Below are 25,735 nucleotides of genomic sequence, written 5' to 3' on the forward strand. Positions count from 1 at the left end.
CGCTCAGCAACCGGGACGTTGCGACCTCAAAGTCCTCTGTGCTTCTCCATCGATACCGGGCCGCCTCTCTCGCCTGCAGCGCACGCCTCGGCCCCCAGGGGCAGCGCAGCAAGGCGGAGACCCTCCTGCATTCCGAGCGTGCGGGGCAGCCCTCAGACTGCGACTTCGTGGGACGCCGGTGTCCGCCACTGCGCCCCTCCAGGGAGCAGAGGCGGCTCTGGAAGTCGGTTTAGGGCGGAGACCGCGACTGGAGGGGCGCAGAACGCTCTTCCCAGCGTCCCGGGCTCCGCCTGCACAATTTTAAAGCCAGGGGCGAAATCCGAGTCCTGCCGCCACGCGGGGTTGGAGAGTGACCGCCTCGCCGCGCGCTGTCTCAGGCTCCGCCGGCTTTAGCGCCGCGAGGCTGCCAGGTGAGTTCCAGGGCTCTGTGGTTCCTAGAGCGCTCCCGGGAGTCTCCTGGCTGCAGCGGGAACCGAGCTGGATGCCCGGACGGCGCCGGGGTCGTTTTTCTGCCCCCGCCCCGTGGCCGGAGCCGCAGGCCTGCCGCTACCCCCACCCGGGCCGCGCCTTCCTTCCTCGCGGCCGGACCGCTCCAGAGTCCCGGGCCCTGGCTGGAAACTCGCACGCCCCGGGCAGCCGGGGCCGCAAGTGCGATGAAGAAGCGGGGCCCGGCGCGCACATGGGGTGCCGGGCAGGAGCCCCGGCCGCCTCGTGCCCTTCTTCTCGCCCACGACGGTGGCCGGCGGCGGCCTCTGCTTCCCGGACCCACGAACAAAGCTGGAGATGTGGCTTTGGAGTCGGCCCTGGGACCTGCTTCTTCTCTTGGCTTCGGGGCCCGCAGCCCCGGATCGGTGGCCAGGGCTGCGGGCCCTATCTTGACTTTCTGATGTTTTTAAAGAGTATTTATGATAGATTTAGTTATTTCATTAATATTGAATGTATTTAAAACTAAATGCATCCCAAAGGAAACTGAACAGTTAAAACATGGTTTATTTCTGCAAATATTAACTTAGTGAGAAATCCCAGGGAATCTGCACATTTGTGTTTACTATCTAACAATCGTGAATTTCTTAGTGTATGTTTTGATCAGGCTGTCTTTTGATCACAGTTTTGTGACCACTCTGTTATTCCTCTCTCTGGCAGTCATTTCCCAGAATTGACAAGGAATTCATCCTGAGATGATTTCTGCTAAGTAAATCCTAGCACTTCTTGACACTTTAGAAAAGGCTTTGGAATAATTTTATATTAGCATTTTTCACCTGCATATTTTTACATGTAAATATAAGCTGTGAATGCATTACTTTGAAAGAGAGCCAGGATAAAATTTAAAGAAACATGGTTTTAGAAGTCCAATGGTAGTATAAGAGTTCACAAAGAAACAGACTGCTCTTCATTCAGTACTTCCTATTTACTCCCCAGACACAGCCAACTTCAACATTTTTTACTTAAAAAATGTATTTTTATATTTCAAAATAACATGTTTATGTGACCTGTCTCTCACCCATCCTGCCCTACTCTGGCTTTACCCCCTTCAGAATATTTAAAATTTCTTGAGTATCCTTAGCATATACCATTCCAATCATGAATCTTGGGGTAGGCTTATTTTTTTTTAATTTGTGCATTTAATAAACCCCTAGTGGTACATGTCTGTTTTTCTTGTTAATTCTTGGAAATGTCTTTCTATTGTTTCTATAATAATTTTCTTCCCCTCTAGCTTCCCTTTTTCTTCTGGATCTCGTTAGGTATTGAACCTCTTGAGTTGATTTTCTAATTTTTGTCATCTCCCTCTCTCATTTTTTGTATTTTGTGTTGAATTTTCTGGTATCTAATTCACCTTGATTTTCTATCTTTCTGGTGATATTTTCATATGCTGTCACTCTTACAGTTGTCAAACGCCTTCTCCTGACCTTGCCTTGTGTTCTGTTTACTCTGCCCACCTCTTCGATTCTCCCCATTGCTACCTGGTGTTTTGGTTTCTTTTTCTTTTCTTTTCTTTTCTTTTTTTTTTTTTTTTTTGAGACAGAGTCTCGCTCTGTAGCCAGGCTGGAGTGCTGTGGCGTGATCTCAGCTCACTGCAACCTCCACCTCCTGGGTTCAGTAGCTGGGACTACAGGCACATGCCACCACACCCAGCTAAATTTTGTATTTTTAGTAGACACTAAACATACATTTCACCATGTTGGCCAGGATGGTCTCGATGTCTTTACCTCGTGATCCGCCCATCTCAGCCACCCAAAGTGCTAGGATTACAGGCGTTAGCCACCGCTCCCAGCCTTGGCTTCTTAATTTTGTTTTATAAGCTTTCTTCAAAGGCCTGGTCATCATTTGCTGTGTGTTTATATATTTTTATTTTTTCAGTGGGCAAAATACATGTAACATAAAATGTATCACATTAACTATTTTAAGTGTACAATTCAGTTGCTTTAACTATATTCATAATGTTTTGTAATGATTCCCACCATTCCTCTCTAGAACTTTTTCATGTGAAGCTCTGTACCTGTAAAACAGTAATTCCTAACTCCTGTCATCTTCCAGTCCCTATTAACCACCATTCTACTTTCTGCCTCTATGACTGTGCCTATCTTAGGTACCTCATATAAGTGGAATCATATAGTATTTGTCTTTTTGTGTTTGGCTTATTTCCATTAGCATAATGTATTCAAGGTTTCATTGTTCATCCACATTGTGAAATGTGTCAGAATCTCCTTCCTTTAAAAAGGAATCATATTCCAATAATATTCCATTGCGTGCATATATCACATTTGTTTATCCATTCATCCACCAGTGGGCATGATGTTGCTTCCACCTTCTGGCTACTGTGAGTACTGCTGCTGTAAACATTGCTATGCAAATATCTTTTTGGGTCCCTGCATTTAATTATTGGGGCTATATACCTCAAAGTGGAATTACTGGGTCATATAGTAATTCTGTGTTCAACTTTTTGAGGAACCACTGTGCTGCTCTGTAGAGCAGTCCACCACTTTACACTACTATTAGTAATGCACAAGGGTTTCATTTTCTCCATGTCCTTGTCAACACTTTTAATTTTCCATCTTTTGTTTGTTTGCATTATAATCGCCATTTTAATGGGTATGAAGTTGTACTTCTTTGTGATCTTGCTTTACATCTCCCGTATGACTTGTGATATTTTCTGCACATATTTTAAGGTTTATATACTAACAAAGCCGATTACTAGGGGTGTGTGTGTAGGGGGAACTGTGTGGCTGCTGAGTGGCTTCCCTGTGGGATGATCAGCCAGAACCCACTATTGTATCAGGAAATCCCCAGGTGTCACCATCTATGGGTCTTTTGTAGTTTTTATGGGTACACAGTAGGCATATATGTATTTATGAGGTACATGAGATATTTTGATACAAACATATAATGCATAATAATCACATCAGGGTAAATGGGTTATCCATCATCTCAAACATTTATCATTTCCTTGTATTATGAACAATTCAGTTATACGCAGTTATCTTAAAATGTACAAAAAACTATTGCTGACTATAGTTACCCCGTTGTGCTATCAAATAAAAGATCTTATTCATTGTAACTACATTTTGTACCTATTAACCATCCCCACTTCCCCCCACTGGCTACACTTCCCAGCCTCAAGTAACAACCATTCTACTCTATCTTCATGAGTTTGTTTTAATATTCAGCTCCCCCAAATGAATGTGAATGTACAAAGTTTATCTTTCTGTGACTGGCTTATTTTACTTAAAATAATATCCTACAGTACCATTCCATGTTGTCACTAATGACAGAATCTCATTCTTTGTCATGGCTGAAAAGTACTCCATCATATATAGGCACATTTTCTTTATCCATTCATCTGTTGATGGACACTGAGGTTGCTTCCACATCTTGGATATTGTGAGTAGTAATGCAATAAACATAGGAGTGCAGTTATCTCTTCGATATATTGATTTTCTTTTTTTGTGTATATATCTAGCAATGAGATCGCTGGATCATATGATAGCTCTAATTTTAGTTTTTTGAGGAACCTCCAAATTGTTCTCCATAGTGGTTGCACTAATTTACATTCCCACCAACAGTATGCAAGGGTTGGCTTTTTTTCCATATCCTCACCAGCATTTGTTATCACCTGTCTTTTGAAAAAAAAGCCATTTTAACTGAGGTGAGATGATATCTCTTCATAGTTCTGATTTGCATTTCTCGGATAATCAGTGATGTTGGCCACCTTTTCCTAAGTCTGTTAGTCTTTTGTATTTCTTTTTTTGAGAAATATCTATTAAGATCTCTTGCCCGTTTTCAAATCAGATTATTAGATCTTTCTCTATACAGTTGTTTGAGCTTTTTATATATTCTGGTTATTAATCCCTTGTCAAATGAATAGTTTGCAAATACGTTTCCCCATTTTTTGGATTTTTTCTTTGTTGACTGTCTCTTTTGCTATGCAGAAGCTTTTTAACTTAATGCAATCCCAATTGTCCACTTTTGCTCTGGTTGCCTGTGCTTGTGGGGTATTGCTTAAGAAATCTTTCCATAGTCTAATAGCCTGGAGAATTTCCCCAATGTCTTCTTGTAGTAGTTTAACCTACCAAGATTGAACCATGAAGAAATTCAAAACCTGAACCGACCAATAACAAATAATGAAATCAAAGCCTTAATAAAAACTACCAACAAAGAAAATCCTGGAAGCAATAGCTTCACTGCTGTATTTTAACAAACACTTACAGAATAACACCAATCCTACTCAAACTATCCCAAAAAATAGAGGAGGGAGGAATATTTCAATGCCTGATACTTAAACCAAAGACAAATTAAAAGAGAAAACTACAGGCCAATATCCCTATGAAAAATTGATGCAAAAATCCTCAAGGAAATTTACAAACAAAACAAATCCACAACATATTGAAAATTATTCATAATGACTAAGTGGAATTTATGCCAGGAATGGAAGGATGGTTCAAAATACGCAAATCAATGTGATCATCATATCAACAGAATGATGGACAAAATTTATATAATAATGTCAATTGATGCGGTAAAGCATTTGATAAAATTCAACATTTTATTGTAAAAACCCTTCAAAAAACAGGGTATAGAAGAAACATACCTCAACACAATACAAGCCATATAAGACACTCCCACAAGTTTAGTATCTTACTGAATGGCAGAAAAACTGAAAGCCTCTCCTCTAAGCTCTGGAGCAAGAGATGCTCATTTTCACCACTCTGCCTCCTGAGTTCAAGCAATTCTCCTGCCCAAGCCTCCCTAGTAGCTAGGACTATAGGTGCATGCCACCACACCTGGCTAATTCTTTTCTTTTCTTTCTTTTTTTCTTTTCTTTTTCTTTGTATTTTTAGTAGAGATGGGGTTTCACCGTGTTAGCCAGCATGGTCTCAATCTCCTGACCTTGAGATCTGCCCACCTCAGACTCCCAAAGTGCTGGGATTACAGGCATGAGCCACTGGGCCCAGGCCTTCCTGTCTTCTTCTAAGCTCTCCAAACTGTTCCAACCTCTGCCCATTACCCACTTCCAAAGCTGCTTCCACATTTTCAGGTATCTTTATAGCAATGCTCTACTTCCCAGTACCAATTTTCTGTATTAGTCTGTTCTTGCACTGCTATGAAGAACTACCTGAGACTGGGTAATTTATAAAGAAAAGTGGTTTAATTGGATCACGATTCTGCAGGCTGAACAAGAAGCATGGCTGAGGAAGCCTCAGGAAATTTACAATCATGGCAGGAGGTGAAGAGGGAGGTGACACGCCTTACATGGCTGAAGCAGGAGGAAGAGAGAGCAAAAGGGAAGATGCTACATACTTTTAAACAATCAGATCTGGTGAGAACTCACTATACAAGAATGGCAAGGGAGAAATCCTCCCCCATGATCCAATTACCTCTGCCCAGACCCCTCCTCCTACACTGGGGATTACAATTAGACATGAGATTTGAGTGGGGACACAAATCCAAACCATAAGGTTAGTATTAAAAGTTAATTGCTTTCCTATATAGTAGCAATGAAAAAAATTGGAATTTGAAATTTCAAATACAATGCTATTTACATGAGTACCCCCAAAATGAAATATGTAGGCATAAAGTAAACAAAATATGTACAGGATCTATATGAGGAAAACTTCAAAACTTTAACGAAAGAAATCAAAGGAAACCTAAATAAATTGATATATATTTCATGTGCAAGGATAGCAAGACTCAGTATTGTTAAGATGTTAATACTCCCCTTCTTGATCTACAGATTCAACTCTACTCCAATTAAAATTCTAGCAGGTTATTTTGTAGATATAAACACATTTATTCTAAAGCTTATATGAAGACGCAAAAGACTCATAGTCAAAATGCTGAAGAATAACAACTCAGAGGACTGACACTACCCAACTTTAAGACTTACTCTCCAGCTAAATAATTGAGATAGCATGGCATTAGTGAAAGAACATGCAGATTGATCAATGGTTCAGAAGAGAGAGCCCAGAAATTGACCTATGCAAATATAGTTAGCTGAGCTTTGACAAAGAAGCAAAGGCAATTAAATGAAAGAATACAGTCTCTTCAACAAATGGTGCTTAAAAATTGGACGTCCATGTACAAAAAAAAAGAATCTAAGTTCAGACTTTACACCCTTCTCAAAAATTAAAACTCAAAATGGATCAAAGATCTAAATGTAGAATGCAGAATCACAAAACTTCTAGATCAAGAATATCCAGGTGACCTTAGTTTTGGTGATGTATTTTTAGATACAGCTAAGTGTAGGTGCAGTGTCTCACACCTGTAATCCCAGTACAGGTGTGGCTGTAGGGAAGCTGAGGGAGGCAGATCGCTACAACTCAGGAGTTTGAGACCAGCCTGGTCAACATGGTGAAACCTAATCTCTACCAAAAATACAAAAAATTAGCAGGTGTGGTGGTACGCATCTGTGGGGCCAGCTACTTGGGAGGCTAATGGGGGAGAATTGCTTGAGCCTGCGAGGCAGAGATTGCAGTGAGCTGAGATTGCACCACTGCACTCCAGCCTGGCAACAGAGCAAGACTCTGTCTCACGAAAAGAAAAAATGTCGTTTTATCCACTGGGTTTTGTTTCCTACTTTTTTGATTTGTGTTAAGAAAGGGGAAAAAAATCACAAGTTTGTCTAACCATTCAGTAGAAAAACAGAGCATTTGCAGACAACTTGGCAAGGGTAGAGAAATGGACGTACTGTTTTTCAGTATTTGGGGAAGGTGGTTTGAGCAGTATTTATTGACAATTTCATTAGTGGGGATGTTTCTATTAAAAACACATAGTAAGATCATTAAGTGTTCTTGTAATATAAAGTAATAATACCACCAGTGTTTATCTTACTGTTTTCATATTCTAAATGCACGCACCTGAGTAAAAGGATCTGGGCTGCAGTCTAGGCTGAGAGATGCCAGCAAAGGCTGCCTAGGCCAGTGCAGTCCAGTAAATCCCTCTTTAATCTTCTCTTCCACACAGACAGCAGTGATGAGCATGCCCATGAACCCACATGATTATTTTGGGAAAAATGAAAGAGTTGTATCCTTTTTGTGGTAGTAATTCCACTTCCAGGGGCAAATACATTTTGATTATTTTATCACCTTTCAGTGAGTTGTTTTTGTTCTTTAACCAAGGATGTATGTTTGAGGTAAGAAGTAAAGCGTAAAGTATATGATTTTTTGTGTGTATTTTTATCTTGCTATACCCCTAGGGAATGTTCAATTCTGCCTTGGAAGTGGCCATATTTGAAGGTGCTGTGATTCAAACTGTCAGCGAGATAAGGCAGCAGATCAAGAAAGCACTCCGGGCTCCAGAAGGAGCCTTCCAGGCCAGCTTTGAGCATAAGCTGCTGATGAGCAGTGAGTGTCTTGAGTAGTGTTCAGGGCAGCATGTTACCATTCATGCTTGACTTCTAGCCAGTGTGATGAGAGGCTGGAGTCAGGTCTCTAGAGAGTTGAGCAGCTCCAGCCTTAGATCTCCCAGTCTTATGCGGTGTGCCCATTCGCTTTGTGTCTGCAGTCCCCTGGCCACACCCAGTAACAGTTCTGGGATCTATGAGAGTAGCTTCCTTAGTGAGCTTTCCCTTCAAATACTTTGCAACCAGGTAGAGAAGTTTGGAGTGAAGGTTTTGTTCTTTGTTTCTTCACAATATGGATATGCATCTTCTTTTGAAAATGTTAAAGTAAATTACCTCTCTTTTCAGATACTGTCTTCATGTGAACTTGGTATCCTGTTTCCATCCCAGCCTTCTATAACCCAGTAACATCTTTTTTGAAACCAGTGGGCGAGAAAGACACCTGGTCAGGAACGCGGACCACAGGACAACTCAGGCTCACCCACGGCATCAGATTAAAGGCAAACAAGGACTCTGTATAAAGTACCGGTGGCATGTGTATTAGTGGAGATGCAGCCTGTGCTCTGCAGACAGGGAGTCACACAGACACTTTTCTATAATTTCTTAAGTGCTTTGAATGTTCAAGTAGAAAGTCTAACATTAAATTTGATTGAACAATTGTATATTCATGGAATATTTTGGAATGGAATACCAAAAAATGGCAATAGTGGTTCTTTCTGGATGGAAGACAAATTTTTCTTCTTTAAAATAAATTTTATTTTATATATTTGAGGTTGACCACATGACCTTAAGGATACATATAGACAGTAAACTGGTTACTACAGTGAAGCAAATTAACATATCTACCATCTTACATAGTTACATTTTTTTTTGTGTGACAGGAACAGCCAAAATCTATGTATTTAACAAAAATCCTAAAGACAATACATTTTTATTAACTACAGCCCACATGATGTACATTAGATCTCTAACTTGATCATCCTATATGTCTGCTACTTTGTATTTTCTTAATGTACGTCTCCCCATTTGCTATTGGTCATTTCCTATTTGGCTCGTTTTTCAACTGGGTTGTTTTCCTGTTATTAAAAGAGTTCTTTACTGATTTTTGGACATTAACTCTTTATCAGATATGTGATCTGCAAATATTTCCTCCAGTCTGTAGGTTCTCTTTTCATTTTGTTGGTTTTTTCCTTTGCTGTGCAGAAGCTTTTTAGTTTGATGCAGTCCTCCTTGTTTATGTTTCCATTTGTAGCCTGGCTTGTGGTGCGATATCCAAAAAATAATTGCTAAGGCCAATGTCAAGAGGCTTTCCCCCTATGTTCTCTTCTAGGAGTTTTAAGGTTTCAGGTCTTATTTGGGTCTTGGGTCTTGTATCTGTTTTGAGTTGATTTTTGTGTATGGTGTATGATCAGGGTCCATTTTTATTCTTTTGAATGTGAAAATCCAGTTTTCCCAGCACTATTATTGAAGAGACTATTTTTCTTTCCATTGTGTTGTCTTGTTTGCCCTTGTCAAAAATTAGTTGACAGTATATGTTTGGATTTATTTCAAAGGTCTCTGTTCTGTTCCATTGGTTTATACTTTTTGTTTTTATGCCAGTATCATACTGTTTTGATTACTATAGCTTTGTAATACAATTTTAAATCAAGAGGTGTGATGCCTCCAACTTTTTCTTTCACAGTAATCTGTTGGCTGTTTGGGGTTTTTTGTGGTTCCATACGAGTTTCAGGATTGTTTTTTCTGTTTTGTTTTGTTTTGTTTTTTCTTGAGATGAAGTCTCACTCTGTTGCCCAAGTTGGAGTGCAGTGGCACAACCTTGGCTCACTGCAACCTCTGCTTCCCGGATTCAAGCAATTCTCCTGCCTCAGCCTCCCAAGTAGCTGGGACTACAGGCACATGCTGCTATATCCAGCTAATTTTTGTAGTTTTAGTAGAGACAGGGTTTCACTATATTGGCCAGGCTGGTCTCCAAGTCCTGACCTCGTGATCCACCTGCCTCAGCCTCCCAAAGTGCTGGGATTACAGGCATGAACCACAACACCTGGCCAGGATTGTTTTTTTCTGTGCTGTGAAGAATGCCACCAGAACATTGATGAGGATTGTGTTAAATCTATATATTTGCTTTGGGTAGTGTGAACATTTTAACAATATTAATTCTTCTGATACATAAACATAGGATATCTTTTCATTTGTTCATATCTAAATTTCTTTCATCAATGTTTTATGGTTTTCAAGTGTACACATCTTCCATCTTATTGGTTAAATTCATTCCTAAGTATATGTTTTTCTTTGATGTTATTGTAAATGAGATTGTTTTCTTGATTTCTTTGTCAGCTAGGTTATTTGTATATAGAAATGCAACTGATTTTTATATGTTGAGTTTATACTTTGCAGCTTAACTGAATTGATTTAGTAGTTCTTAGAGTTTTTTGTGGAATGTTTGGAGTTTTTTACATAAAGGGTCTTGTCATCTGCAGATAGAGATAATTTTACTTCTTTAATTTAGTTGCTTTTTTTTTCCTCATCAGATTGCTCTTGCAAGTACTATGTTCAATAAAAGTGAGGAGACTGGGCATCCCTATCTTGTACTCAATCTTAGTAGAAAAGCTTTTAATTATTCCCCACTGACTATGATGTAGGCCATGGGTTTCTCATAAACGGTCTTTATTATGTTGAGGAACTTTCCTTCTATACATAAACTATTAAAAGGTTTTATCAAGAAAGGTTGCTAAACTTTGTTAAATGCTTTCTCTGCATCTTTCATTTTGTTAATGTGATATATCACATTGATTTACATATGTTAAACCAGCCTTGCATGCCAGAGATAATTCCCACTTAATCGTGATGTATAATCTTTTTGATGTGTTGTTGAATTCTACTTCCTAAATTTTTTTTTCCTGATCAGCCATTTATTTTTATATACATATATATATATATATTTTTTTTTTATTACACTTTAAGTTCTAGGGTACATGTGCACAATGTGCAGGTTTGTTACATATGTATACATGTGCCATGTTGGTGTGCTGCACCCATTAAGTCATCATTTACATTAAGTATATCTCATAATGCTATCCCTCCCCCCTCCCCCCACCCCACAACAGACCCAATGTGTGATGTTCCCCTTCCTGTGTCCACGTGTTCTCTTTGTTCAATTCCCACCTATGAGTTAGAACATGTGGTGTTTGGTTTTCTGTCCTTGTGATAGTTTGCTGAGAATGACAGTTTCCAGCTTCATCCATGTCCCTACAAAGGACATGAACTCATAAATTTTATGGCTGCATAGTATTCCATGGTGTATATGTGCCACATTTTCTGAATCTGGTCTATCATTGTTGGACATCTGGATTGGTTCCAAGTCTTTGCTATTGTGAATAGTGCCGCAGTAAACATATGTGTGTATGTGTCTTCATAGCAGCATGATTTATAATCCTTTGGGTATATACCCAGTAATAGGATGGCTGGGTCAAATGGGATTTCTAGTTCTAGATCCCTGAGGAATCGCCACACTGACTTCCACAATGGTTGAACTAGTTTACAGTCCCACCAACAGTGTAAAAGTGTTCCTATTTCTCCACATCCTCTCCAGCACCTGTTGTTTCCTGACTTTGTAATGATCGCCATTCTAACTGGTGTGAGACGGTGTCTCACTGTGGTTTTGATTTGCATTTCTCTGATGGCCAGTGATGATGAACATTTTTTCTTGTGTCTTTTGGCTGCATAAATGTCTTCTTTTGAGAAGTGTCTGTTCATATCCTTCGCCCACTTGTTGATGGGGTTGTTTGTTTTTTTCTGGTAAATTTGAGTTCATTGTAGATTCTGGATATTAGCCCTTTGTCAGATGAGTAGATTGCAAAAATTTCCTCCCATTCTGTAGGTTGCCTGTTCACTCTGATGCTAGCTTCTTTTGCTGTGCAGAAGCTCTTTAGTTTAATTAGATCCCATTTGTCAATTTGGGCTTTTGTTGCCACTGTTTTTGGTGTTTTTAAACATGAAGTCCTTGCCCATGCCTATGTCCTGAATGGTATTGCCTAGGTTTTCTTCTAGGGTTTTTATGGTTTGGGGTCTAACATTTAAGTCTTTAATCCATCTTGAATTAATTTTTGTATAAGGTGTAAGGAAGGGATCCAGTTTCAGTTTTCTACATATGGCTAGCTTGGCAATGTCAACTTTGTAAATTAACTGAGAACTGTCTCAGATTTTGAGGGTTCACAAACTATACTCCAAGGATATAGTAACCAAAACATCATAGGTCTGGTACAAAAACCATGACACAAAAGCCAATGGAACAGATTAGAGAAGGTTGTAGGCTGCACTCCTACAACCATCTGATCTTTGACAAAGTCTATAATTAGAAGCAATGGGAACAGACTCCCTATTCAATGAATGGTACTAGGATAACTGTTTAGCCATATTCAGAAGATTTAAAATGGACAACTTCCTTCCAACATATTAAAAACTCAACTTAAGATGGATTAAAGACCTAAATGTAAAACCTAAAAGTATAAAAACCCTAGACAAAAGCCCAGAACATAATATTCTGGACATAGGCAATAACAAGGATTTTATGATCAAGTTTCCAATAGCTATTGCAACAAAAACATAAATAGACAAGTGGGACCTAAGTATACTAAGGAGATTATGTTCAACAAAAGAAACTATCAGCAGAGTAAACGGACAACCGACAAAATGGGAGAAAATATTTGCAAACTATGGATCTGACAGAGGTCTCATATCCAGAACCTGTAAGGAACTTAAAAAAATTTTTAAGCAAAAACTAAACAACCTCATTGAAAAATGGGCAAAGGACAAGAACAGACACTTCTCAAAAAAGACACACATGCTGTTAACAAGAATATGAAAAAATGCTCCATTTTAAAAATCACTAATCATTAGAGAAATGCAAATGAAAACCACAATGAGATACCATTTCATACCAATCACAATGGCTACTAATAAAAAGTCAGAAAATAACAGATGTTGCTGAGGTTGCAGAGAAAAGGGAAATCTTATACACTTCCGTTTGGAATGTAAATTAATTCAGCCATTGTATAAAGCAGTGTGAAGATTTCTCAAAAAACTTAAACAGAACTACGATTTGGCACAGCAATCTCATTACTGGGCACATACACAAAGAAATATGAATTGTTCTACCAAATGACACATGTACTTGTATGATTATCACAGCACTATTAACAGTAGCAAAAACATGGAACCAACCTAGAGGCTCATCAGTGTGGACTAGAAAAAAAAATGTGTACCGCCTGACGTGGTTGCTCACGCCTGTATTCCCAGCACTTTGGGAGGCCGAGATGGGTGGATCATTTGATATTAGGAGTTTGAGAAAAGCCTGGCCAACATGGTGAAACACCATCTCTACTAAAAATACAAAAATTAGCCAGGCATGGTAGTACATGCCTGTAGACCCAGCTACTTGGGAAACTGAGGTGGCAGAATAGGTGAACCTGGGAGGCGAAGGTTGCAGTGGGCCCAGGTTATGCCACAGCACTCCAGCCTGGGTGTCAGAGTGAGACTCTATCTCAAAAAGAAAACAAATTGGTACATATACACCATGAAATACTGCGTAGCAACAAAAAAACAATAAATTTATGGCTTTTGCAACAAAATGGATGTAGCTGGAGGCTACATCCCACAAATTAAGCAGATTAACACAAAAACAGAAAAAGAAAGCATATATTATCACCTATAAATGAGAGATAAACATTGGCTCCACATGGTCCAAAACAAGGACCAATAGATACTAGGGCCTGTGTGAGGGTAGAGGGTGAAAAATCGGTGAAGATTGAAAAATTACTTATGCTTCTCAGGTACTATGCTCACTACCTCAGTGACTAAATTATTTTTTCCATGAAACCCCAGCAACATGCAATTTACCTACATAACAAAGCTGCACGTGTACCCCCTGAACCTAAAATATAAATTAAAAAAGAAAAAAACGAATATCAATAAGATACTTAGTAAACACACAAGTGTTTGGAAATCAAACAACAAACTTCTAAATAATTCACAAAGAAACATCAAAATAAAACTTAGAATACATTTTGAATTGAAAGATAAACATCTGAAGTGCTGAAAGAATAGAGATGGCTTTAGTCTCGAAACTTACATATAAAAACATTGAAATTTCAATCAGATGGCAATTGGTATGTGATTTGATAATCTACTTTAAAGTTTATACAAAACTGAGAACCCGGTTAGGTGCGGTGGCTCATGCCTGTAATCCCAGGACTTTGGGAATCAGAGGTGGGTGCAACACGAGGTCAGGAGTTCAAGGCCAGCCTGGCCAAGATGGTGAAACCCTGTCTCTACTAAAAATAAAAAAATTAGCCAGGCGTGGTGATGGATGCCTGTAATCCTGGCTACTCAGGAGCCTGAGGCAGGAGAATCAATTGAACCAGGGAGGCAGAGGTTGCAGAGAGCCAAGATCATGCCACTGCACTCTAGCCTGGGTGAGAGAGCAAGGCTTCATCTCAAAAAGAAAAAAAAAAAATTGAGAACCCAGATAAAAATAGCTAACTTTCTTCTCCAAAAGAAAAAAGAATGACAGTGAGTAGAGGTCTGCTTCTATTGGCTATCAGATAATCTTATAACCCTGCAGTACTGTGATGGTACGAAGCACATCCACAGCAGTAGTGTGACCGTCAGGTATCAAATAGACAAGAACTTCAGAGAAGACAAATGTAACATTTGAAATCAGTAGAAAGAAGTATTACTTTGAGAAAGTTGGTTATTATTTGGAATTTGAAGAAATAAACAATAAATTTCAAATAACTTAAAGAATGAAATAAAAAATAAAATTAATACTACAAGGAAGTTTTTAAAATATTCATGCCTTTTCCTCACGACATGAAATATAAATATCATGAAGTAAAAGACAGACAAATTTTACTAACTAAACAAACTCATTTTTAGCAAACAATTGATAAATACCATTGAGACAAAAAACAAATTAGAAGAAAATATTTACATGGTATATATAACCAAAAAATGGATATTCAGAATGTATAGAGATTATCAAATAATAAAGAACTTGCAAATCCCAGTGGGAAAATGAGCAAAGAATATAAAGAGGAATTACACAGAAGAAAAAGTATGCTATGTATTAACAAATGAAAAGTTGCTTCATCTGTGTAATGGCCAAAATGTATGTTAAAATATAAGACAGCATTTCTCCCATCTCATTGGTAAAATAAAAAGTACATATGCACCTCATAAATTCATATGTCACTTCAGCATTTTACAGTTAATATCACTTTTGTTATTCTTAAAAAGTTGAAAAATTAAATGAGTTAAAAGCAGTATGAGAGAAATTATTGCAAATATGTGTATAATATTGTTAGGAGAAACCCAAGTAAGACCCCAGAGGTACAAGTTTAAATTGAAGACTAATCATTTATATATATAATAATTTAAAAATATTCTGTGCATTATAAAACTCACAAAAGAATTAAAAGGCAAAAAAATCAAGAAAAAATAATTTCAAAATAAATGCCACAACACAGCTTCCTGTGGTCAAGATTTCTCTCCATTCTACTTTGACGTCTAAATAGATTTTTGGGCATCTAGACTAATATTGGGTTCGTATACTCCCAGAAAATTCAAGACTACTAAATGCACCCAACCTTACAACCCCCAAGCATATTATCACATAGGGGTCTTGTGTAGTTTGCTAAAATATAATGTACTACCTGTCACAGAATGAGCACTTAACTGATGTTGGGTGTGATGTAGCATAGTAGCAAAAAACTTTAGAATTAGGCCACAATGTTTTTAAGGGCTTTGCATGACCCATTATTTTTTGGCACTTAATTTAAAAAAATCTGCATGCTTATTTTAATTTTGTCATTACTTGCCATTGTATCCATCTCAGGACACTGATCAAATAATCACAAAAATCACAGAGATGATACTCTGCTAATTAAGAAAGTTTTCTTTTTTTCTTTGTGAAACCATTCTTCATTTTTTTTTTTGGTATTCAGAAATAATTTCTAGTGCTAATTTATTTTTAGTGACATTTTGCACAGACTCTCCAAATAAAAAACCAAGAATGACCAATTTTATTGGGAAAATACTAAATGTAACAAACTTTATTTTTTGATAAGTGAAGACTATTTTTCTAATTTTGCTTAAAAATTTTAGGTTTAGCCTTAGGTAATAAAGTTAATAGAGAGAATGTTTACTACCATGCATAAATTCAAAAGACTTGTTAGTTTAGATTGTCAATTTAATGTTGAACAAAGTTGCTTGAAATTTTCAGATAAAATAACTTTAGGTAAGCTTAAGAAAAGTTTGATTGCATTTTGTTTATAATCTTGTACTTCTATTTTCATTCTGATTTAGTAGGCTGCACACTTTTTTAAAAAAAAATTTCAGGTGGATTGTGGCCATTCCTTTTCCTCTTAAGTCTTATTTGATTGTTCTTCCAGAACAAATATTAACATTTGCAGTCCTGCATCTGGATCAAGCAGTTTGGTTAGAGAAATTTAAACCTTTAAATCACAAAACAGCTTATTTTCAATTGTCATAGCTGACACTGAATCTATGCCTAATGGTGTAAGCAATGTGGATATTGGAATGTCTCTGAGTTTTATATTAATAAATTTACTAGCTACATAAGTGATGTAATCATCTGTTGATGTCTGAGATGAAGAGTGAGTAAAAACCACATAAAAATCTTCCATAAAACGAAACTTATCTTGGAATTCTTTGTAAAAATAATTTCTGTGAGATGGAACTTTGGAAAGTTTTCCTGTAATTTCTTGAAATCAAATTTAACAGTGCATGGTAGTCTGACCATTCTGCATTCTCCTTTCTGTATAAAAAACATCACTATTTCAAGGCCAGAGAGCCCCCTTTACATGGCTTGTTAAGAATTCTTCAAAATCCAGCATGATTCAAGATACTGATGGATTTTGGGTATTTGAAGAGAATTCCTCTGGTGGCTAAAATGCTTTGAAGATCATTTGTGCAGCAGTCACTCAAGATGAAAGGCTCCCTAGTTAACTGTCCAGTGAGATTACAGTTCCTGTGACAGTGGCAGAAGAAGTCCAGCAAGGAGTTAGCAGCAGCCTAGTTGGCTTTTGTTGCATTCTCAATGACAGCAGAAACTAATGAATAGCACTCAAAGTAATCAAGTTCCTGCTTTCTTGTCAAAAATTGAAGATGTACTGCTCCAGCTACTTTGGGGCTTAACACTTTCTCCAATTAAGAAGAGATGTTGAGAGCTTCTAGGAACCCATCATCCAAGACTGCGGCACTAAAAAAACACACCTGAGATTTTACTCTACGAAGTTATTTTCTATTAAATTCACTGCCTTTTTCACATCAGAGTGAATAATGACAAAACATTGTAGCTTGGTCATTTTGCACTCTTCATTCTGATTTTGCAGCAACTTGCATTCCTTTCAACTGCTCATAAGTTAAATTTCTCAATGAAGTAATCACAACAGAACTATCTCCTTGGACAGTTTGGAGTTCCCTGAAAAAAACAGATATACCACCATATGATCCAAAAATCCCACTGCTTGGTATATACCCAAAAGAAAGGAAATCAGTATATCAAAGAGACTTCTGCACTCCTAGGTTTGCTGCAGCACTGTTTACAATTACTAATATTTGAAAGCAACCTAAGTGTCCATCAACAGATGAATGAAGAAAATGTGGTACATATACACAGTGGAGTACTATTCAGCCATAAAAATGAAAGCCTGTCATTTGCAACAACATGGATGGAACTGAAGATGATTATGTCAAGAAAAATAAGCCAGGCACGGAAATACAAACAGCATGTGTTCTCGCTTATTTCCGGGATCTAAAAATAAAAACAATTAAACTCCTGGACATAGAGAGTAGAAGGATGATTACCAGAGCTTGGGAAGGGTAGTGAGAGAGTGAGGGGGAGGCAGGAATTGTTAATGGATACAAAAAACAAAAAAGAAATAATATATAATACAAACCTACTATTTGATAGCAAACCCAGGTGACTATAGTCAATAATAACTTAATCATATATTTGAAAATAACATAAAGAGTGTAGTTGGAATATTTGTAACTCAAAGAATCACTGAGGGGATACCCCATTCTCTAGGATATGCTTTTTTTCATATTGAATGCCCGTGTCAAAACATCTCATGTACTCCATAAATACTATGTACCCACAAAAATTAAAAATAAAATACAAAAAAGAACCATCTTCTCTCTGTGTAACAAATACTATAGTTTCAAATCCAAGGCTAGAGAGCTGCCCTGAAATAACATACACTCTTTTGACTTGAAGAGTTTTCTCTTTGCTCTATACATAGGTATTTGTAGAAGTTAACATTCTGGAACACTGACTTCCAACACAGCAAGAGGGACAGCCGCACATGTAAAATACAATGACAGAGCAGGACTCACAAGTGCATTCTGCTGAAAATGTGAGCAAGCCAACTTCAAATTATTTTTCAAACTCATTGATTTTAGCTACCGAAAGGTCTATAGGACATTATCAGACAGAGTTTTTGTAGAACCTAAGATTTAGAAAGTGAACTTGAATGTGACTGTGATCATTATGCAACAACTGCTGTAAAAACTCAGGTTGGTGTTGGCCACATAGGACTACAACACTCTTGTGTTGCCTTGACGAGCTCCTCTAAACGTGGCAGTAAACTTAGTGCCTTTCAGTATTCTCCTTTTTCCCACAGACTCACAGACAGCGAGAGACACTTGGCTCCCCCACATCACTTCCTTAGCAGCCAAGAACAGCATGTCACCCAGAATGAATTCTGGCTGTGGCAGAAAATGGCCCACACAGAGAGATGTCTGGCATTTGGTAGTACCTGGGTGAGAGCTTTCCAAGCTCTTATGAAGTATACAATGCATAAGGTCCATTTCTAAATACTAGAAACATCTTGCTGTGAAAGCACATAAAGTCCATAGTTAAGATGATGATGCCATGCAGAAAAACACGTGGCAATGTAACCACCAGTCTTTACTTTTTCAATGGCCTTGCACATGGCTGTTACTGTACTGCTGAAGTCCAGCGTCAGCAGTTTATGTTTCCCCATTGTGTCATCAGCCCAATGCAAAGTACCATCAAAATAACACCTGGAGGTGCTAACAGGAAAATAATCTGAGTAAATCCACATTTGCTGTCTCAGCTTCCAAAGACTGGTCATCAAACAGTGTGTTTCTGTCTTTCTATCTTGGCTGCCACCTTTACTACACTGTAGGGGTCTGAGGTTTGTAGAGTGGATATCGCAGAGTTCTGGTTGTCCTTGTGAGGTTTTGATATGATAAACTTTTTAAAAGAAAGTATGCCTGATTACAGAAATGAGCATTGTCCCGACAATCCACATAGAATTCTGGGGCATTCTTCTCTTTACATTCAATAATAGCTTCCGCTAAACTTGTAATGTTCTGTGGGAATGTATCACTTCTTCACCTTCTTGCTCACTTCCCACCTTCTTGCTCAGAGCTCCAATGGGCTCAGAGCAATGTTTGGAGTGCCAATCACCCTGAGCTCAATCTTGCTCTGAGCATCATCTTCTCTGAGCTCCATCTTACACTGAGAAGCACCTGCTGCAAGCTCCATCTTGCTTGGAGCTCCTTCTTGCTCCAAGCTCTATCTACTCCAAGCTCCATCTTGCTCAGAGCTCCATCTGCTCCAAACTCCATCTTGCTCGAAGTGCCAATCGCTCCAAGCACTATCTTGCTGTGAGCAACATCTGCATAGACATTCATCTTACTCAGAGCTCCATCTAGTCAGAGATCCATCCACTTTGAGCTCCATCTTGCTAGGAGTTCCAATCACTCCAAGCCCCATCTTGCTGGGAGGTCCAATCACTTCTAGCTCCATTTTGCTCTGAGCACCATGTGGACAGAGCTCATCTTACTCTGAGCTACATGTGCTCTGAGCTCTACCTTGCTTGGAGCTGTAATCACTGTGGGCTCCATTTTGCTCTGAGCTCCAACTAAAACCAAGCAACATCTCCTCCAAACTCCATCTTGCTTAGAGCTCCTTTTTTGCTCAGAGCTCTGTCTGCTCTGAGCTGCATCTTGCTCAGAGCTCCAATTGCTCAGAGCAATGTTCAGAGTGCCAATCACTCTGAGCTCCCTCTTGCTCTGAGTACCATCTGCTCTGAGCTCCATCTTACACCAGCAACATCTGCTCCAAGTTCCATTTTGTTTGGAGCTCCTTCTTGCTCAGAGGTCTATCTGATCTGAGCTCCATCTGGTTCGGAGATCCAATCACTCCAAGCTCCATCTTGCTCTGAGCACCATCTTCTTGAAGCTCCATCTACTCCCAGCTCCATCTTGCTTAGAGCTTCCATCACTCTGAGCTCCACTTGGCTCAGAGCTCCATTTACTCAGAGCTCCATTTGCTCCAAGCTCCATCTTTCTCAGAGCTCCAATCCCTCCAAACTCCATCTTGCTCTGAGTACCCTCTGCTCAGAGCTCCATATTCTCAGAGCTGCATCTTCTAGCTCCATCTTGCTGATATCTCCAATCACTTCCAGCTTCATTTTGTTCTGAGCATCATGTGCTCGAAGCTCCATCTTACTGTAAGCAGCATGTTCTCTGAGCTCCAACTTGCTCTGAGCACCATCTGGCTCTGAGCACCATCTGTTCTGAACTCCATCTGAAACTGAGGAACATTTGCCCCAAGCTCCATCTTGCTTAGAGCTCCTTCTTGCTCCGAACTTCGTTTGCTCCAAGCTCCATCTGCTCCGAGCTCCATCTTGCTGAGAGCTCCAATTACTTCCAGCTTCATTTTGCTCTGAACACCATCTGCTCAAGCTACATCTTACTGTGAGCAACATGTTTTCTGAGCTACATCTTGCTCAGAGCTGCATCTGCTCCAAGCCCCATTGTGCTCGAAGCTCTAATCACTCCGAGGCTGATCTTGCTCTGATCACTATCTGCTCAGAGTTCCAATCCTCCAGAGTAAAGTTTTTAAGTTCCAATCATTTCAAGCTCCATGTTGTTACGAGCATCTGCTCTGAGCTCCATCTTACACCGAGCAACATCTGCTCCAAGTTCCATCTTGCTTGGAGCTCCTTTTTGGTCAGAGCTCTATCCGCTCCAATCTTCTCTGAGCTCCATCTTGCTTGGAGCTCTAATCACTCTGAGCTCCATCATGCTCTGAGCACCATCTGCTCTGAGCTCCATCTGAAACTGAGCAACATCTGCACCAAGCTCCATCTTGCTTAGATCTCCTTATTGCTCAGAGTTTCATCTGCTCTGAGCACCATCTTGTTCAGAGCTCCATCTTGCTCAGAGTTCCAACTGCTCAGAGAACTGTTGAGAGTTCCAACGACTCCAAGCTTTATCTTGCTCTGAGCTCCATCTTACACAGAGGAACATCGGCTCCAAGCTCCATCTTGCTTGCAGCTCCTTCTTGTCTGAGCTATATTTGCTCTGAGCTGGACACTCCATGCTCCATGGTGCTCTGAGTTCCATCTGCTAAGAGCTCCATCTGCTCCAAGCTCCATCTTGCTTGGAGCTCCAATCACTCCAAGCTCCATCTTGCTCTGAGCACCATCTGTTCTGAGCTCCACCTTGCTCAGAGCCCCAGTCACTCCTAGCTCCATCTGGCTCTGAGTACCATCTGCTCGGAGCTCCATCTTGCTCTTAGACCACAGGCTTGGTGCTCCATCATACTCTGAGAAACATCTGCTCCGAGCTTCATATTAATCGGAGCTCCATCTCACCTGGAGCTCCATCTGCTCTGAGCTCCATCAAGCTTGGAGCTCATCTTGCTCAGAGGTCCATCTTGCTTTGAGAACCATCTGCTCCATGTATGGTTATAGCAGCACTATTCACAATGGTAAAGACTTGGAACCAACCCATATGCCCATCAATGATAGACTGGAAAAATAAAATGTACTACATATACATCATGGAATACTACACAGCCATAAAAAGGTATGAGATCAAGTCCTCTGCAGGGACAGGGATGAAGCTGGAAGCCATCATCCTCAGCAAGCTAACACAGGAACAGAAAACCAAACACTGCATGTTCTCGCTCGTAAGTGGGAGCTGAACAATGAGAACACATTTTAATACTATTATGCCCTCTGAAAATGGTCTCTGTTTCTCTTAACAAAGGATATTTATACTTTGTAATTTTTTTCTCTCTAAAGGATTGTGGCTTCTTCTGTCTGTGCCAGTCTAGGGTACAGGTTGACTACCTCACTTTGAAATGACCCACCCCATGTCCGTCCGCACATGGTTGGTCCCTCCTGTAAACTGTTTGTTCACAGACTGTTACCACCTGTGGGTCATTTGACGGGAGGTGACCTCACATAGCAATGCACCAGGCAAATCACCAACTGAAAGAATCACTGAAACAACATGTGTCTGCTTATTTCAAAGAACGAATAGGAGTCAGTTGAAGGTGATTAAGTCAGCAACATCTTAAGGTGATAAGATATCAGTAACATCTTAGATGACCAAGAATAATCTTGTGGGCCCCAAGAACATATGACAATATGGACTACGCCAGCAAAAATCTCACCCATCAGACAACAGCAAATGACACTGTGGCTCAAATGTTAAATGTCCTCTCTTGATGTGTGAAAGCACATGACCAGCAGGAGGCAAAAACATCAGGGAGACAAAGGCTTTGTTGCATATCTGTGGACTTCAGTCTCCAGTGAGACACTCAGAGCCTACATCTCCTCTGTTACCACTGCTGTTCTTATTGCACAGAACATTTCCATATATGTTTCATTCTACAAGAAACGTTTCGACACACATACATCTGATGAAAGGCTGTCTTCAAAATGTCTAAGCAACTAACACTACTTACTAGCAAAAACACAAAAGAGAAACTAATAACCAAACAAAACCTGAATAGACATTTCTACAAAGAAGACATAACATTGAAAACAAGTTTTAAAAACTTGAATAACATCACAAACCATGAGAAAGATATAAATCAAAACAACACACATATCTCACTATAATTCAAATGGATGTTATCAAAGTGATACAATATATTAAAAGAGACACAAATGCTGGTGGAAATTTCCAGAGAAAAACTCATTTGGTAAGAATGTTAATTAGTATACAGCCAGGCACTGTGGCTCACGCCTGTAATCCCAGCACTTTGGGAGGTCGAGGCCGGCAGATCACGAGTTCAGGAGATCGAGACCACCCTGGCTAACACGGTGAAATGCCGTCTCTGCTAAAAGTACAAAAAATTAGCTGGGCGTGGTGGCGGGTGCCTGTAATCCCAGCTACTCAGGAGGCTGAGGCAGGAGAATGGCGTGAGCCCAGGAAGCAGAGCTTGCAGTGAGCTGAGATCATGCCACTGCACTCCAGCCTGGGCAATACAGTGAGACTCCATCCAAAACAAAAAGAATGTTAATTAGTATACATACTACAGAAACCAGTGGGAGGTTCCTCCAAAAATTAAACCTACAACTACCACTTCATCTAACAATTCTACTACTAAGTATACTTTCAGTGCCAAAGAAATCAGTTTATGCAAGAGGTATCAGCCATCCTATGTGGACTGCAGCACTATTCACAATCGCCAAGATAAGGAATAAACTTACCTGCCCATCCACAGATGAAGGGATAAAGTAACTGTGGTGGACATACACAAAAAGAATAGTCTTCAGCCAGAAAATCAGAAGGAAATTTCATCATTTGGAGCCATACTGTTGAACCTGGAGGATTCATGGTAAATGACCTAAACCAGGTAGAGAAAGAGAAACATTGCCACATCTCACTCATGTAGAACCAAAATAAAAGGCTTTATTGCAATAGATCTAGAGAGCACAACAGTGGTTTCCAGAGATTGGAAGGAAGCAGGGGCATGGGCAGGGATCAGAAATAGGTACAAAATTACACTTAGATGAGAGGAATGAATTGTTCCTCTCTGTTCCACAGCACTGTGACCAGAGGTTAACAAAACATCACAGCTTTTTCACAAAATCTGGAAAAGAGGATTCCAAATGTTTTCACCACAAATAAATTAACAACTGTTTGTGATAACAGAGACTCTAAATATCCTGATTTTAACATTCCTCAGTGTCTGCATTAAGCAAAATGCCCCACTCTAACTCCCCCCATTGTATACCTTTACTATATGGCCAACCTTTTAAAAAATATGTAAATATGCAATGCTAAAATTCATGCAGACCACAAAACACTCTGAATTTCTAAAGCAATCCTGAGAAGTCCACACTACATTGGTTGTGTCACACTTCCCGATTTTAATTTTCATTGAAAAGCTAGGGACCCCATTTCACACAGAGCAGTGGAACAGATTACAGGACCCAGATGTAAACCCACACCCCTAACACCATCTGATCTTCAAAAAAATCCACAAAAATAAGCTTTGGAGAAAGGACTCCCTCCTCTCAATAGATGGTGCCAGGATAAAGTGCTAGCCAGTTGCAGAAGAAAAACAGTGGGCCCCTGTGTCTCACCCTGCACAGAAATTAACTCAAGATGAATGAAAGATGTAAACACAAGACCTCAAACTATGAAAAGCCTGCAAGAGAACTTGGAAATACCCTTCTTGACAGAGGATTTGGCAGAGCATGGCTATGCCTAAGTCCCCAAAAGCAAGTGCAACTAAAACAATTATTGACAAGTGGGGCCTAATATACAAAAGAGCTGCTGCACGGCAGAAGCAATTACCAACACAGTAAACACACAGCCTACACAATGGGAGAAAATGTTCCCACATACGCATCTGATGAAGTCTAATATCCAGGATCTACCTCAAATACATTAAGCAAATAAATCAGAAAAACAAAAACTCAATGAAGAAAGGGTAAGGGGCATGAAAACATGCATCTCAAAAGAAGGTTTACAGCAACCAACAGACAAGATATCATTTCTTTACCTCAGGAATCATCAGAGAAATGCAAAGCTAAAGGCCCATGAGATAGTATTTCACACATTCTGATGAATGACAATTATGACACAGTCCACAAGAATGAACACCAGCAAGGCAGAGGAGGAGGGATGCTGGTCTGCTGTTGGTGGAAATGCAAACTAGTTCGGACACCATGGAAAGCAATGTGGGGATTTCTCAAATAACTTTCTCGACATCACTAAACCTCACAAAAAAATGTCCATGAAAACCACACTAAGATTCCATCTCATTCCACTCAGAATGAGTACTACCAAAAACAAAACACAAATTTTTGAAGGTGACATCCAGTGTAGACTTACAGAAAGGTAACCTCTTAAACACTATTGGTGAGGATGTAAATTAGTATACACACTATAAAAAACAGCTAGAGGTTTCTGAAAAAATTCACAGTACAACTACCATGTCAGCTAACAGCCCCACCACTGGTTCCACATTTAAAGCAGTTGAAGTCCCTAGGTTGAAGAGAGCTATCTGCCTTCCCACGGGTACTAAAGCACTCTTAACTGTGGCCAAGGTAGAGAACCAACCTACCTGTTCAAACACAGCTGCAGGGATGAGGAAACTGCTGTACAGATACACCAGGGAATATGTTTCAGCCATAAACCTTTGGGAAATCCTGCCATCTGCAGCCACATGAAGAAACCTGAAGAACATGAGGTTCAAAGAATAAGGCTGGTAGACAAAGTCCCATGCCACGTGATCTCAGGCATGCAGACTGAAGAAAGCTTTATCTTCTAGAAGTGGAAAGTTCAATAAGGCTTACCAGAGACTGCTGGGGAAGTGGAGGCAGTCTCAGAAGGAATCAGTGATGGGTACAAAGTTACTCTCAGATGAGACTGATCAATTCTGGCCTTCTATTCCACAGCAGCGTGACTAGCCTTAACACAAATGTATCATATGTTTCAAAGTAGCTAGAAGGAAAGATTCTGAATGTTGTTACCACTCAAAAATAATAACTATATGAGATGAAGAGATGCTAAATAACCTGACTTTATCATTACTCA

This window comes from Pan troglodytes, chromosome 16 (assembly GCF_028858775.2).
Source record: "Pan troglodytes isolate AG18354 chromosome 16, NHGRI_mPanTro3-v2.0_pri, whole genome shotgun sequence".
NCBI classification, from domain to species: domain Eukaryota; kingdom Metazoa; phylum Chordata; class Mammalia; order Primates; family Hominidae; genus Pan; species Pan troglodytes.